The sequence below is a fragment of the Vombatus ursinus genome, unplaced genomic scaffold, assembly GCF_900497805.2.
Source record: "Vombatus ursinus unplaced genomic scaffold, bare-nosed wombat genome assembly UNPS02014832.1, whole genome shotgun sequence".
Classification (NCBI taxonomy): domain Eukaryota; kingdom Metazoa; phylum Chordata; class Mammalia; order Diprotodontia; family Vombatidae; genus Vombatus; species Vombatus ursinus.
In genome coordinates this window covers 34167457-34181352 of record NW_020954610.1, presented here as the reverse complement: position 1 = coordinate 34181352, position 13896 = coordinate 34167457, and the positions used below count along the sequence as shown (strand labels likewise).

At 35.8% G+C, this 13896-nt stretch overlaps 1 protein-coding gene and 1 pseudogene across 2 annotated transcripts in view; both read right to left on the bottom strand.

Annotated features, from left to right (window-relative positions):
* Window positions 1–13896, bottom strand: part of ROR2 (receptor tyrosine kinase like orphan receptor 2) — a 299703-nt gene that overhangs the window by 86154 nt on the left and 199653 nt on the right. The gene's annotated exons all lie outside the window — the stretch shown is intronic.
* On the bottom strand, window positions 4657–4954 carry LOC114026080 (annotated as a pseudogene).

Here is a 13896-nt window from a genome sequence, read left to right as displayed (position 1 = left end):
CGGTAATGAAGGTCTGCACCAGAGTGGTGGCAGTGTCAAGAGAGAAGAATATGTATACGGGGAATAATGTGAAAACAGAATCTACAGGACATGGCAGCAGATTGGATATGGGTTGGTGGTAAAGGATAGTGAGAAATTGAGACCTATGTTATAAGTCTAGGTGGTTTGGAGGATGGTGGTACCCTTGAGAATAATAGAAAAATTTGGAAGAGGGGAGGGTTTTTGGACATGCTGAGAAGTTAGGGCTAGATAAATAGATCTGAGAATCATGTGAATAAAGATAATAGTTTAATCCATGGGAGATGATGAAATTACCAAACAAAATAGTAGAGGGAGAAGAGAAGAGGGTCCAGGAGAGAACACTCATCATAAGCACTATGTAGATGAAATGAATTACATGTTTCTCTTTTAAAAATTGCATTCCAAAGATTGCACCAGAATCTTTGTCAAATGAAATTAATTTCATAGCCCGACATAAGTATATTTGGTTTCTTGTGTTTTATTAATTCTGTGTTTTAACTCCTTTGGCAGTTAATTTACTATTGTCAGAATGAAGACAATATTTATCCTCAAACACTTCTGGGAGCCCAGATGACAGAGTAAGCAGTAAATAGACATAACTTTCCCATATTCTCCTTGAAATAACCATAGAGGAGCACTCCAAAACAAATCCTGGAACAGCAAAACCAGCAAAAAGATGGGGTGAAACAATCTTTGAGCCCAAGAAACTTGGAGGATTGGTAAGGAAGGTCTGCCTCGCTTGGGTAAAGGGGGAGGGCAATCTAGGAGGAAGCATCCCAGCAAGTTGACAGCAAAGCAGTGGGAGATCCTGAGCCCCATTGAGGTGGAACAGGCAAATGTCTATACTAGGACCCTCCAAGTACCTCAGCATATCCAGAGGACTTAGCAGATGCCAGCTCTGAGAACCACCACATGCTTCAGCATAGCTTGGGGCAAAAATGCAAACTCCAGAGGTCAGATTTTCATGTGCTTCAGCTTTGTTCTAGGCAAACAGGTATACACCACACCTATGGGTGCCTAAGCAAACAGGCAACCATTGGTGCCAGGCTCCCACCACTTGCTTTCAGCATAGACCTGAGCAAACAGGCAGCTGCTAGTGGCCAGATTGCCACATGCTTCAGTGTAGCTCCAAAAAAATGCAAAAACATCCCACTGACTTCAGCACTCCCCAGACACCAGCACTAAGACCCCAGCTCAGCGCCGGGTAAGCTGCCAGACCTCTAAGGCCTCCAGAAGCACCAGCCACCCACTATCACACTGCCTAAATGCAGCATCGGATAAAAGAGTCCCCCATGGGCTTCAGGGTTCCAGGAGCAAAGCTCAAATTTAAAAGAAAGGAAAAAGGCCAAAAATGATGATCAAAAACAAAAACAAAACAAAAAAAATGACAAAGAACCTGACCACAGAAAGTTATTATGGTGATAGGGAAGATCAAGACACAAATTCATAAGAGAATAACAATGTTAAAATACCTATGGGCAAAATCCCAAAGAAAAATGGAAAGTGTCTCAAGTCCAGAAAGAACTCATGGAAGAGCTCAAAAAAGAGCTTAAAAATCATATAATAGAGGTGAAACAAAAATTGGGAGAAGAAATGAGAGTGATGCAAGAGAATTTTGAAAAAAGAGTCAACAGCCTGGAAAAAGAAAACAACTGCTTAAAAAGTAGAATTGGCCAAATGAAAAAGGAGATATTAAAAATTCACTTAAGAAAACAACTCCTTAATACAGTTGTGGGGCAGCTAGGTGGTGCAGTGGATAGAGCTCCAGCCTTAGAGTCAGGAGGACCTGAGTTCAAATTAGCCCCCTGACACTTGACACTTACTAGTATGTGACCCTGAGCAAATCACTTAACCCTGATTCCCTGACCCCCCAAAAAACAGTTGGCCAAATGGAAAAGAAAGTAAAAGAGCTGAGGAAAACAACTCCTTAAAAGTTAGAATTAGGCAAGTGAAACCTAATGATTTTATGAGACAACAAGAATCAATCAAATATAAAAGAATGAAAAAAATAGAGGAAAGTTTAAAATATCTCATTGGAAAGACAAATGACCTGGAAAATAGATACAGGAAAGACAATATCAGAATCATTGGACTTCCTGAAAGCCATAATCAAAAGGAGGACCTGAATAGCATCTTTCAGGAAATTATCAAGAAAAACTGCACTAATATCCTGGAATTAGAGGGCATTGTAGAGAATCAACCAAACACCTCAGGAAAGTGATCCCAAAATAAAAACTCCCAGGAATATTAAAACCAAATTGCAGAACTATCAGGTCAAGGCAAAAACAGTAATTTTTCTGCAAGTGAGCAGAAAACAAACAAAAAAAACAAATAAAATATTGGGGAGCCACAATGAGGATTACACAGGATTTAGCAGCTATAACATTAAAAGATCTGAGGCCATGGAACATGATATTCCAGAAGGCAAAGGAACTAGGACTACAATAAAACAATCATTTACCCAGTGAAATTAAGCATAATATATTAAGGGAAAAAATGGTCATGCACTGAAATGGAAGGATTTCAAGCTTTCATAAAGAGAAGAACTGAATTAAACCAAAAATTTGATCTCTAATATCAAGACCCAAGAGAAATATAAACAGGTAATAAGGGAAAAGAAAACATATGGGATTCAATAGAACTAAACTGTTTGCATCACTGCATAGGAAGATGATATTTGTAATTCTTAAAAATTGTGTCACTAATAGTACAAATAGAAGGAATATACATAGACAGAAGGTAAAGGTATAAGGTGAATTTGAGGGAATGGCATAAAAATAATGAAGGAATGAGCAAGAGATGTACACTGGATACAGAAGGAAGGGAGAGGTAGAATGGGGTAAATTATTTCACATGAAGAGGTGTGAAAGATCTATTACAGTGGAAGGGAAGATGGCAGGGTGAATGATGGGCATCACTTGAACCATACTCTCCTCAGTATTGCCTGAAGAGGGAATAATACACATAATCATTTGAATATAGAAATCTACCTTACCCAACAGGAAAGTCAGAGGGGAGGAAATTAAATTAAGGCAGGAGGGATGGACAGAAGGGAGGGCAGATTGGGGGAGGTGGTAGAAGTAAAGCACTGCTGAAGAGGGAAAGGGTGAAAGGAGAAAGAGGACAAAGAGGAGGAAAAATGGGATGGAAGGAAATACACAATTAATAATCCTAACTCTGAATGTGAATGGAATGAACTGTCCTATAAAACAGAAGCAGATAGCAGAGTGGATCAAAACCCAGAATCCTAGAATATGTTGCTTACAAGAAACACACTTGAAACAGAGATACATACAGAGTAAAAGTAAGGGGCTGGAGCAGAATCTATTATGCTTCAGCTGAAGTAAAAAAAAAAAAAAAGCAGGTGTAGCAATCCTGATCTCAGACAAATTAAAATAGAACTAATTAAAAGAGATAAGGAAGGAAATTGTATCTTGCTAAAAGATCCCATAGACAATGAAGCAATATCAATACTAAACATACATGTACCAAGTGGTATAGCATCCAGATTCTTAAAGGAAAGGTTAAGTGAGTTATAGGCATTATAAAATGTAAAATAGATAATTTTGATTTTATTGAAATAAAAAGCTTTTGTACAAATAAAGTTAATGTGACCAAGATTAGAAGGAAAACAGAAAGGTGAGAAACAATCCTTAAAGCAAGTGTCTCTGATACAGGCTTCATTTATCAAATTATATATATTTCAAATATACATATCAATATATATTTGAAAATACATATCAATATATTTCAAAATACATATCTACATACACAGATAGATAGAGAAATAGATAGACAGACAGACAGATAGTGTTGGAAGCAACACAATTGTTAGGGTGTCAGTGAATCAGTATACCATGGAGGGGAAGAACCAAAGGTGTGGAAAAAATCCTGGACTTTATTAATGCCAAAAAGATGACCATGAGAAAATCAATAACTACTCCTATCTTTATAAGAGTCACATTTACATAAATAAAAGGTATCCTTGGAAGGCTCTTGCAAACAATATTTAACAGTGTCCCCTATCTTTAACATTTCATAATTAACTGAAAGATATAGAGAATATATTGTGCTTTTTGGTTTTATGGAAAAGTTTTTGATTGAATAAAACAAAACACCTCTTTACAGATATTTTTAAAAGAAGATGTCTCCTACCCATACATCACTATCATTCAAGATTCCTTGGAAGGTACAATAGGAATAACATTGTTCAACAACCTCATTTTAAACATCAGAGGAGGCCTAAACCAGGGACAGATATGCACACTAATGGTATATAGCATTGTTATAGAGGAAATATTTTTAATAATAACTTTTTATCATGTTGCTACGTAGCGGCAAGATACCTCCAAATACTGGGAGAAGGAAACTGGGGAAATAAAAGTACCTCCCAAATTTGGAATACAGGTACCTCCAAAGAATTAAAATAGGGAACTATGGAGGGAAATACCAACAGATAAATGGTCAATGGCCATCAACTAAGAAGAAGAATTACAAAGTATTCACAATCACATGAAAGCATCTCCAAATATCCAAATAATAACAAAAATTCAAATAAAAGCAACTCTTAGGTTTCTGCTCAAACCCTGAAAATTGGAAAATATGGAAAATGATGGCAATAGTAAGTGTTTTTTTTCTGTTTTTCTGATTTATTAAGACATTTTCCACAAGATTTCTTCAATTAGAAGTTCTTTGAAATGATACCATCATTTTTTGCCAGCCGGAGAATAAAGTCATCAGATTCTCCCATTCTACGAATTGCTCCACAAAGGGCGTAAGTTTTAAACTGGCCATTGAATCTGTCTATGACCTTGTCAACCTTGGCAACGTCCATCTGGATGGACGTGTAGTCCTTGACCCCGATGATCCTGTTGCTCGCGGAGCATTTCCAGGGCACGTACAGATCCACGTACTCACCAGCGTCATTCTGCATGTTGGAAGCCAAGGGGCTGAATGCAAACGCGAAAGCAGTGGAAGGGGAAAAGGAAGTGGCGCTTCTGGCAATAGTCAATGTTGGAGAGGTTGTGGGAAGATAAACACACACTAATGCATTGTTGGAGCTATGGATAAGTACAACGTTTTGGGAAATCAATTTGGAATTATGCAAATAAAATTGTGAAAATGCTAAAATGTCCATACCCTTTGAATCAGAGACTCCATTATTGGACTTATACCACAATGAAGCTACTAATAACAAATTTCCCAATATCCCTTATACACCAACATATTTATAGTAGCATTTTTGTGTATGATAACAAGGAATTATAAACAAAGTGCTAAATAAATTTCTATTCAGAAATGAAATGGAATTTTTACTGTGCTGTAAGAAAATAGAAGACAATGTGAAATATCTCATTGGGAAAACAACTGACCTGGAAAACAGATCCAGCAGAGATAATTTGAAAATTATTGAAATACCTGAAAGCCATGATCAAAAAAAGAGCCTAGGCATCATCTTTCAAGAAATTATCAAGGATGGGACAGCTAAGTGGTGCAGTGGATAGAGCACTGGCCCTGAATTCAGGAGGACCTGAGTTCAAATCTGACCTCAAACACATAACACTTACTAGCTGTGTCACTTAACCCCATTGCCTAGCCAAAAAAAAAAATAATTATCAAGGAAAACTGCCCTGATATTCTAGAACCATAAAGTTAAATAGAAAGAATCCCTCTGCCACACCCACTTTTCCAAGGGCAAATAAGCTGTGAGCACACTGTCATTATGGTCTTTGGTCCAAGAGAGAGATGGACAAATGACCATTAGTTTTCAACATTCACTTCCACTAGCATTATTAATAAAATGATTAATTACCTAGAATTATCTCTTGAACTTTTTGAATGTCACACAGTACTTATTTTTTTAAAGAAAGATCAGTTTATTCCTTTGCTTTCTGATGTTTTTAATAGGAATGAATGTTGAATTTTGTCAAAAGCTTTTTCTGCATCTATTGAGAGTGTTGAATTATGATGCCCTTTCACAGTCCAGTTTGTGTTCAAATTTGAAGTCTTTTATCTTAATCAGTCCTTTACCATGGCTTTAGGTTGAATGCTTTCTCCCCTCCCCATTCCCATTCCCACTCTTGAATTTATATTAAATTTTTGTCCTTGGCATAGTGGCCATTTGAGTAATTAGTATGCATAGACTCATAGCTGTGAGTGTGCACTGAATAGTTACTGTGAAGCTTTTGCTTTAGGAATCTTTTAAATTTCATCTTAGTTCATCCTAGAATCCCAAAGATTTTAGCACCTTGGCACCTTAGCCTACTAAGTTTCTACATTTATAAATATATTTAGAAGAATTTAATATAAATACTACCCACTCAGAGATAAGTATTAAGACTTTGTGTTTCATTTCTTTATAAAGGAAGAGAAGAAATGTATCTCCAACTTTTTCATATTGAGAGTCACAAAATAGGAAAAATTTTAAATTAAGTATTTTTGATTCTAAAACTGGTTTAATCAAAGGGATTGATTTGGACTTTTGCCTAACTCTTTTTTGGAAATATTCCCTATTGTTAAATGTAACAGAGAATGTGGAAATGATAAAATGTGTAGAGAAGGAAAGCCTTTGGAATGATTTTAGAATAATAGGAAAAATGGATGCCTAAGTTCTAGATTTCCAGGATTTGTAGTTAAAATTTGATGCACAATTAACTTCCTCCATCTACCTTTTGTCATGCTATTTTCTTTTAAAGAATTTCCACACTATCTTAATTACTGGTTGAGGATATATAATACATGACATACTGGTTGAGGATTGAGAGTCAGGAGCCTTGAATGCTAGTTTCAGCCATGACATTAACTTTCCATAATGCCTACCCTAGACCTCATTTTCTTCATCCATAAAATGCAGGGACCAAACTCAATGACCTCTTAAGTCCCTTCTACTTCTACCTCTCTCTAGTCCCATGGTAGCTTTGCTATTGTCTAGTCCTCTTCTTTAGAATTTCCATGAAGGATGTTTTACTGGGAATACCAATTCATCCCTGTCACCATATATACCCCACATTATTTATTCTAATTCTCCCTCAATAAATATTTAATTGATAAAATCACATTTAAAAATTATCATGTGCTTTAAGGTCTCACTTTTCTTATGCCAAATATTTATTTTTTAAAACAACTATACTTTTCTCAATTCTATAAAATATACCAGTCCTCAGAATTCTATACTCTCTATCAGAATATATGGAACATGATGAATAAAAGCAAGCTATCAAAATATAATCAATCCCCCAATCAACAAGCACATAAATATTTGCAAGAATTCAAATTCCAGTATCCATCAAATTCCAATATCCAGGGTCAGGCTCAACTTTACACAGTAATATTGCCAACACTAAAAGCTTCTGATTCTAAGTACTTTGGATTCTTTCTTTTTTTTAAACAAAAAGACAGCCTTAATCCTTTTCCAAGAAATATTTTTTTTCTTTCCCTGGTGGCTTTCAAGTGAGGAGGAAGAAGCACTGCTATGGGCTACTGGAAGGGGAAGGTCCATGAGCCCTCTCTCTTACCTACTTAGCAATTAGCAGTGAAACCATGATGCTGCTGGTTTTCTGTCTTTGTTAAGTTTATTATTTACTGATTTTAGGTGAATAATCATCAGGGATGGAATGAATTAGATTAGAAGATTGTGAGCTTCAAAAATCATAAGAACCCCAAGAGGTCCAGAAACTGGAATTCATAGCAGAATTTTCCAGGAGCTGCAACAGTTAAGATGTTAAGATGAGCCAGCCTAGGGGAACAATCTGCTTGACCCAGGAGCACTGATGTGGATCCACCCAGAAGTTGAGCTTGACAGGGATCAGAATAAAGAAAGACAATCTGCTCAAGTTTATCCCTATAATTCTGGGAGGAACAATAACTTTGTTCTGGTGACCTGACTTGCTAGTCCAAATGTGGGTTGGGAGAGTGAATGAACCCATATCCTATATGTGCTGCACCTCGAACATAAAATACAAGTTCCTCTGACATTCAAAGCCCTTTGAATCCATATTTTTTTTATTTCAGCCTATGTTTATAAGCCTTTACCTATCATTCCCCTTCATGCACTCTGTATTACAGTTAAACTAGTTACCCCTTTTTACCTCCTATTCCTTTTAAACATTTCTTCTCCCATTTCCATGCCTAGAATGCATTCTCTCATTACCTCTATCCCTTAGAATCCCTACTTTTATTTAAAGCTCACTTCAAGTACTATTCCCAATATAAAGCCTTTTCTGACCATCTTCCTCAAGATGCAAATGCTCTCAAATTGCTTTATATTTACTATATTTTCCATATTTACTCATATATGGAAATGTTTCCCCAAACTATAAGCTTCTTGAAGGCAGAAACTCATTTTTATTTCTGTATCCTCTGTGTCCTGGCTAGTGATTGGCACATAAAATATGCTTAATAAACATCATTTGATTGGTTGGCAGGAGAAAGCAGTGCAGAAAAGAAAAGTAATAAGGTTAACATAAAAACAACCCTCAGCTACCTCCTCAGTAATGAAGCTTGCTCTTATTCCTATCCCAATCTATTCGTATTCCCATGTATACTCTCTATAGTTGTTTCTCTTTTAAAAATCAATTTGAGCTCCTCATGGTCTCTTTAAGGAGGCCCTTAAATATGACTATTTCCCACCTATATCTCCATCTCTAAGTAGGTAGTCTTCATATTGTGGTCTATGGCTGGTGAGTCATATTCCCTGTTCTATATTGATCATATGAAGAACGACAAATGAGAATTGAATGCCTATAAGATTAGGTAGCTTTTTTGTCATTTCAAAAAATAGATAACATTATGAATTCTTAAACAGATGAGATTGATATATACTGCTTGAAAATAGGATAGAGTCACAGGCCATAGTAAAACAACCTAATCAGAAGGGCAGAATGACACTTTCCTCTCCTGAGAAATATAGGAACTGCAAAAGAAACCAGAAACAAAACCACAGTATTTGGAGGCAAATACTTTTCCAGTGACAATACTTTATGTTCAAAAATTCCAGGAAAATACCAATTAACCCAGTAAATGTACCCAACATGTTTTCTCTGTTCCAGATATAAGCAACCATCAAGATGTTAACTTAGTATATGTCTTTTTAGATTAAATATTTGGACTAGACTAGACCTTTGTTAAGAGATATCAATTTATATGAAAACAACATGTATCTCTATCCCTATATATACATGTGACCTTCTTTATATTTTCACATGCTATATTTGATGAAATTTCCAAACAGATACTTTTTGTGAATATTCAAATTGTGTAAAAAAAGAGATCTTTCATTTAAAACAGGATTATTTAAATAGTAATCTTTGCTAATATATTTAAAACACCATTCAATTTTAAAAAAAACTTGAATTATCTTAATATGTATGTATATATCCTGAACGCAAATTGACACTTATTTTATATGCAGTGTGTTGAAACAATCAACTAATTATCAGCCCTTGATGATTGTACTCGATCATGTTCAGTGATGTATTTTCGTGTTCATATGCATATGTTGATGTAGCTATATACATTAATACGTAATTAGTTTTAAGAGAGAAGTAAACAAAAAAGCATTAGTAAACAACACTCTGAGGATAAAACTTAGTTCAGGTGCCAAATATAGAAAAAATGAGGATATGACAATAGGTTATCTCTAATTTAGGTTGACTTCTAGTAATTCTAATGTACAGGGTCATCCCTGGAACATCTAGAAGCAGTGACTACATTTGAATCCAAGAACAGACTAGATGCAGATTCATGGCTCCATAAGCTCAGGAAAGAAGCTATACCATGCTTAAGGGAAATTTTTATGGCTCTTCTACAAAGAAGACAAAAGGATTCCAGCAGACAAAAGCTGTGAATTAACTCTTGCCTTTTGTGTTCTTTATACTTGAACCTACTTTCTCCTGGACTCTGTGTACTTGTGGAAGAGCATGTTGCAGAATTTGGAGGGATGCTTTGTCTCAACTGCTTTTACTGTACCTCCTTAATAAATAACTCTAAAAACCACTTAAAACTTAAATCTTGGGGAGAAGAACCCACGATGATATTCTAATTAAATACCATTAGAAGATATCTCTAGAGATATCTTTAGAGCCCTGAGTGTATGTACTGGCCACACTCGGGGGCCCTCACTTGGCAGAGAGAGGAGTTGGAGAGAGGAGCTTCAGATTGTGCAGTACATTTATATTTATGTTATCTTCTCCAATTGAATGTGAGTTCCTTGGGAGTAGGAATTATTTAATTTTTTTCATTGTATTCCCAGGAACCTTTATTAAGTGCATAACATATTAAGAGCTTAAGAAATGTTTAATAATTAATTGAAATATTTAATATTTTACTTTTTAGTCTTTTAGGTTATACTAACTAGCAGCCTGGTTCACATTTCCTTCCTAAAAATAGCTTTGTTTATAAGTGAAACAATTTTTTTAAAGAAAATCTGGATGCTGAAAGGATATCGGTTTCTTATGTGGACATACCCTCCTTTCTTACATAGTAAATCTTTCCTGCTTGCCTTATAAGCATAAGAATATTCCCTTTCTCACTCTTATCTTCTGGTCCTCACTGAGAAAGTTTCCTACTAATGGCATTGCTTCCCCAATCACCCTTTCCATGACTGACCAGACTTTCTCTCAAAACCCTGACTTACTGGTGCCATCTCCCAATGGACATTGCCCTACGTCTCTCTTTCCCTTTGTAGTGTTCTAACTTTGTAGTTAGAACACCTCTTGCTCAGTAAGGCTACTTCCAGACACTTTCCTTGTCTCCTTCACAATTCTCCTTTGAAGTCTGCCCTATTCAAAGTGATCACCAAATGCAGATACTAGAGGTAATCTATACATCCTTCCTCCATTAGTTCTGTGCGTGGTTCACAGCCTTTTTCTTCTCTGCTTAGTTTCTCCTCTTCATTTGAGGAGATTAACACATATTGATAACTCTTTAGATGTCTCTACTTTCTAGTTCCTCAATTTATTCAACTCCCATGACCATCTCCTGAACTCTACTTTAGCTGCACATTAAGATTATTGTACCCTTGATGGTGATATCGCCCACAAATGTTCCAATTTCATGTTTACAACTATGAAATTCTTTTATCTAACCATAATCTTTTACCATTTTGTCTTTCTCTGTCTTATGATTTGTAACCCTCTTCTTCATCTTCCTCATGACTCCATGAACTCTCAGTTTTATTTGAGGTCATCCAGTCCACACTGTCTATACTTTTCTGCCCTCTGGATCCTCTCTGGATCCCTTGGAAAACCAACTCAACTCTGCAACATCTTCTACCCAGGGAGTCCTTACCCCATTGTCATAACACCAATCATGTTTCATCAAAAATCAATCCTAGATTACTCTTATCATCTATCTTCTTTCCTCCTATATTCATATGCTACTTAACAGAGCTGGAGAAAATCACAAAACCCTGCTGATTTGGACCACTACAAATTTATGTTATCTACTCAGACCTAAGTCCTCATTGCATCAAGGTAAAGTCTTCACAGTAATAATTTCAAACATTCTTATCTCTTCAAATATCCCATGATACATCTTCTGTCTACCCTCTTATGATACTTAACAAAAAAAAACCTCTTTCTTCCCTCCTCTTTTTTTTCAGACATCTTCCCTCAATATCTCCTCTTTCAATCCAATCTCTCCCTCATTGTCTAATGGCTCCTTCCCTGCTGCTTACAAACATGCTGTCCTGGTCTTAAAAGTCCTTCATTTGGTCTGACTACCTTGCAGTGGATATTGCCCTATGTCTCTCTTTCCCTTTGTGGTTAAAATAGTTGAGAAAACTATCAATCCTATTTGCCACTACTTCCTCTTCTCTCACTCTGTTCTAAAGCCTCTGCAATCAATTCTCTATGACCTCTATTCCACACAGGTGATCAGGGCCAACTCTTCATTTTCATTACACTATTCTCTTCTAGGTGTTCTACTATCTATCTAATTACTCTATAATCTCTTTTCTGGTTGTTCATCCATGTTACTCCCCCTAACCATGAGCACCTATCAAAGCTTTGTTCTGGATCTTCTCTTTTCACTATAGATAGTAAACTATTTCACTTGCAGATCTCATCAGCTCCCATGGGTTTGATTATCATTTCTATGCAGATGATTCCAAGATCTATATATCCAGCTCTAGTCTCTCTACTGAGCTAGTCTTATGCATCATCAATTGTCTTTTGGACATTTATGTCCCCTATACATCTCAAACTCAACATTTCTAAAACAGAATTTACTATCTACCTCCCTCCAAATCTCCCTCCCCCTTTCTTATTACTATCAAGGGCACTAGCATCCTTCCACTCACCCAGATCCATAATTTCACCATTCACCTTGACTCCTCACTTTTCAACATACCCAAACTGTTGACAGAGCTCATCATTTCTACCTTCACAACATCTTGTCTACTTTCCCTTCTTCACTTATCACCACAATCTTAATTCAAACCCTTATCATGTCTCATTTGGGTTATTACATAACTGGTCTCCATACCTCAACACTCTACTCTAATCTTCTACTTATCTGGCAATATGATTTTTCTAAAGCAAAGGAATGACCATATCAGACCTCCAAGATCAAATATAAAATCCTTTGACATTTAAGTTCTTCATAAACCCCTTCTTTACTTTCAATTTACTACCCTCCACATATTCTATAATCCTTCTAAATTGTCTAATTTGTAATTTCTCAAATATGACACTTTTTCTTACATCTCTATGTAATCTTTGCACTAGCTGTCTCCCATGCCTGAAATGCCTAAGAATGCACATTATCTTTTGGTTTACCTGACTTCTGTGGGGAAAAATACTTTATTATTTATCATTTCCATTAAAATGTGCATTCCTTCAGTGCAGGAACTATTTCCTTGTATAACCTTACCTATCAGCACAGTGCCTACACATAGTAAATGCTTGTTGACTGAATGAAAGAGTTAATCTGAGTGCCATGAGAGTGGGAAAGGAAAGAAATAAATTTAGATCTTCAAAATTATACTTCAATACTTTAACAAAATCAAAAGTATAGATAAATTTGCATTTATTGACTTTGTTGTTTTTTTTTTTAGTAGTTTTCCAGTTACATTTGATTTTTTGTAATACCTTTTGTAATACCTTTTTGTGTGCTTTTGGGGTTTCCTTGGCAAAGATATTGGAGTGGTTTGCCACCAGTGGTTTGCTAATTTGCTAATTTGACAGATGAGGAAATTGAGGCAAACAGGGTAAAATGATTTGCTCAGGGTGACACAGCTAGTAAGTGTCTGAGGCCACATTTGAACTAAGGAAAAGGATTCTTCTGGCACCAGGCTCAGCAATCTATTATCCGCTGTGCCACCTAGATGTCCAATTATTTACTTATGTATACCTCCCTCCAACCTTGCAAAGTATAATACAAGATCCTCAAGGGATTTTCAGAGCCATGGAATTAACTCTTTCTGTTTTTGATTCTTTCTCAAAGTAGAAATGCCTCAGTTCAAATGATCTAAAGTTATTAAAATTGTTTCCTGCAGTCTTATGCCTAAAACAGGGTACAGAATTTTCTTCTTTTTATTTACTCATGTACATTTTGTATTCACCCCATATCCTCAGGAAAATATAATCTCCTTGAACAGAAAGACAGTTTCATCTTTGTCTTTGCTTCTCTAACAACTAGCATAGTGCCTTGAATATAATAAGTTCTTAATAAATATTTTTAAATTGAATTGAATTGATGTTGATACATCCTTGACTGATATAGAACACAACCTATGCATATCTTCTCATTCTGTAAAATTATTATTCATACTTTTAAAAATGTCATTCATAAAGGATTCATTAGTACAAGAAGATTAGAATAAGCTAAATTAATAAAAAAATAAATCTGGGGGCAGGTAGGTGATGCAGTGGATAG